The sequence below is a fragment of the Lactuca sativa genome, chromosome 8 (genome assembly GCF_002870075.4).
Source record: "Lactuca sativa cultivar Salinas chromosome 8, Lsat_Salinas_v11, whole genome shotgun sequence".
In the NCBI taxonomy this organism is placed as follows: domain Eukaryota; kingdom Viridiplantae; phylum Streptophyta; class Magnoliopsida; order Asterales; family Asteraceae; genus Lactuca; species Lactuca sativa.
In genome coordinates this window covers 279,570,712-279,574,616 of record NC_056630.2, presented here as the reverse complement: position 1 = coordinate 279,574,616, position 3,905 = coordinate 279,570,712, and positions in this window count along the sequence as shown.

Below are 3,905 nucleotides of genomic sequence, written 5' to 3'. Positions count from 1 at the left end.
ATATATATATATATATATATATATGGAAATGTTAGTTGCGTTCTCAAATTCTATTATGATTACGTCATCCCTCTTCATAGTTCGAATTGTGAGAACATAACAAATAGAAATATTGTAACAAAAGACTGATCAAGTATCGTGTCTTTTTGTTAGACATTATGAATCGCATCCCATATGCTTTGGGTATAGGATAGATTGCATATGCTATAATATTCTCTTGTTTTAATTTTTCAAATGCCTAGATGTAACGCCCGTAGATCAGGGCTAGTCAATTTAGAGACGATAGGTGTCAAAAAATGAATTTTTGATGAAAGATTATTTAGAATGAATAATCTTAACTAAGTTGTAGTATATGTTACAAGGATTCCGTACATATAAAGAACGCTGAAATCCGAGTTATAACGAAGAAATTATGACCTGTCGAAGTTTCGCGACAGAATCGGCACGACACAACGCGACGTAAAAAGTGAATTTACGTTAGAGTGATATTTAGCCTTAGCAATCTAAATGAAAGTCGTATAATACGTTAAACCATGAGCGTGCATAAAAAGAACGCCCAAATCTGACTTTGTATGAGGAAGTTATGATTTTTCTAAGTTTCGACTTAGTGGTATGCAGCCCGAAATACTCGATTTGAGATCGAGCAGTTTTTAGCCGAAACAATCTAAACGAGAATCGAAGATCTCGTTGTTGGTATCGAAGCGATGAAAAGTTAGGCGAGAACGGACGTCAAACGAAGAAGTTATGAATTTATAACGAAGTTTTCCTGTCCGGGCCTACTAAAAATAAATAATAAAAATAAAGTCAAAATTAGCCAACGAAGTCTAAACGAAAGTTGTAGAGCGTAGTTTCACCTACGCGTGGATATAAAGAACATCGAAAATGGAGTTCGTATGAAGAAGATATGAATTTCCGAAGTTTATTAAATAATTAATATTTAAATTTAATTAAAAAACCCGGTATTATCCGAAGGGGGGTCACCGGGCATATCCGAAGTACGCCCAGCGTACTGCTGTACGCCCCGCGTACAGCGAAGCATGACGACCTTTGCACTCGAGTTCTTCGGATGACGAACGCAATGACGATTTCGGACCAGTACGCCCCGCGTACAGGCGTACGCCCCACGTACTCCGAGGCTCCAGCCTCCTATAAATAGGATGCGAGGGTTCCGGGCTTATTTGCTCATTTCTCCTCGTTTTTGTGCCGAAGCTCTGCGTGTAAACCCTCGAAGCCATCCCGACACCTCGGATCTCATATCCAAGTTAAGAAGGAAGTTTTACGCTCCCGAGATCCTATGAAGTGCGATTCTCGAGCCGAAGCTCTGCCCGCGAGAAGTCCGGTTTTTGTGGAGATCATCCAGATCTACCGAAGAATACTACTTCTGCAACTCGTAGTGTTGTCCGATCATCTTCTGATCAAGTGAGTGTATACTACCTTTCATAAACACGATAATAATACAAGTATGGTTTGAGTGTATTAAGTATATTGTGGTTTATGCGTGTGAGTGTGTAGTTATATTCTTCTAACACATAAATATGAAGTATTTGTTATAAAATACGTGCTATGTGTTTATATATTGTTGTTTATTTGAGATGAGTATGGAATGAATGTTTTATATAGTTTTTAAATGAGTTAAACTGTATATGTATTTTATATCTACAAATATGTTGGGTAGAACATGGGTAGATGAGATAGTTGGTATGTGATAAAATGATGAGGTATGAAAGATGATTAAGAATGATATTGGTAGATGCACCAATTAAAGAATGTCATAAAACTAGCAGATGCGCTTGAGAATAATATCGGTAGATGCACCAAGTAGTGAATGTCGTGATCTTGGCAGATGCGCCAAATAGAGATTGTCATAACAATAGTAGATGCGCTTATAGGATAATCTTGGCAGATGCGCTTATAAGATAATGTCGGCAGATATGCCTAAAAGAGAATGTCATAAACCTGGCAGTCGCGCCTCATAGTGTATGACGTAATCCTGGCAGAGGCGCTTAAAGGATAATGTTGGCAGATGCGCCTTATGTAGCAATGGAAGTTTGTGTAAATTGCTTAGGTCAATCCTTAGGAATGAATGAATGACGAGTAGTTGAATTCCTACGGTAAAATCCTAAGAAAGATAATAGGGATGAGTAATTGAGTTGATTGTTTGATGGTTGAATATAATAATTATATTATTGTGGGTTGAAAACCCTATATGCTCACCAGGCTCCCAAGCCTGACCCACTCAGTTTTCTTTGCATTACAGGTAATGGCACAAGAGTATAAGTTGGTGGACTTGACGAGAGATTTTGGATTATAGGCCAGTAGTTATGAATAACTGTTGTAAGGTCTATTTTATATTGTTTATGCTTTTGGTCTGTATCGGAACATGACATCCCGAGGTTTTATCATTTAATGAAAATACATTCTCTTTGAGAAACGTTTTGATAAATGGTTATCGTATTTTTTTTGGGAACAAATTCCGCAACCGTTTTCTTTAAACGATCACTCTGATTTATAAAACAAAGCATAAACAAATCGGTCTTTTCTGGCTGTGAAAATAGGGATGTCACAGTTGGTATCAGAGCATTAGTTTAAGCGAACTAGGAATTTGTAGGATTTCTAGACTTAAACTTAGAATGCTAAGTGGAATTTTGAGATGTGTGTCTGTTATGTTTTAGACACGAGCACTAGTTTATTTTAGGAAAGTTGCCTAAAATGCTTTATGTGCTAAATGTTATATGTTGCCATATATGATATTATTTGTTCGGATCTATGGTCTATTGCCGACCGGATCTAGAAACCTTATGTGTGTAGGATTCTAAGCGTACGTCTACTATATTAGAACTAGCCTGTAAACGTTTCGGAGTGATAAGGATGATTTGAATATCTATCGTGAATGAGGATCTAATTTCACCTTATTCGGTGTATAGATCAAAAATGGTGAGAACAAGAAGTGGAGTTGGAAATGCTGATGAAAACAGGAATCGACCACCAGTGATTGAGCAAATACCTGTCGTAGCAGCAGCACCTGAGCCGATAACAATGGCTGGTGTACAATTGATGATTCAGACGATGTTGGATCGTCAGATGGATGAAACCAGGAGGTTGCTTCAACAGAATCGTGAAGAAATGTCAATTCAATTGGAAGAGCCTGAATTAAATGAAGGGCACTCGGAAGGAGGAAACTTCAGTGGATCTGTTGGTCAAGCCAACCGACCGATAGTTAGGAAAAACAACCAGAATGGAAGGAATGATGGAATGGGATGCAAGTATAAGGATTTTCTGACTTGCAAACCATCGACCTTCATTGGAAAGGAGGATCCGATCGGAGTTATGGATTGGATATCGGAAATGGAGCTAGCCTTCATGACATGTGGTTGCAGAGGCAAGTTGCAGACCGCTTTCGCAGTACGTCAGTTCAGGGGTGGGGCTGTTCGTTGGTGGAACACCTTGGGGAAGATCCTAAGTCCTAATGAGCCACTACAACTGACCTGGGCAGAGTTCTTGGTGCAATTCAAGCGCAAGTTCTGCTCGGCCCAAAACCTGCTAGAATTGGAGAACAAATTTCTGATATTGAAGAAAGGCAGCATGTCAGTGGATGAGTACACTAATGCCTTCACAGACAAGATGGAGTTTGCTTTGCGCATCGTCCCAGACGAACTGACAAAAGTCGACCGGTACGCAAAGGGACTCCCTTGGGAGTATGCGGTGCCAGTGCGTCAGGCACCTACTCTAGAGGCAGCTATTTGGGCTGCCAAGTCTGTTGAGAATATGATCAAGGGGAGGACTGACAGTAAGGTTGAAGTTGGCGAGAAGAGAAAGTTAGAAGGAACTTCAGGTTCTAATGAGAAAAGAAAATTCTCAAAGTCTGGAGGAGGAGGAAGGGATGAGGCAAGGTGGTGCGATAAGTG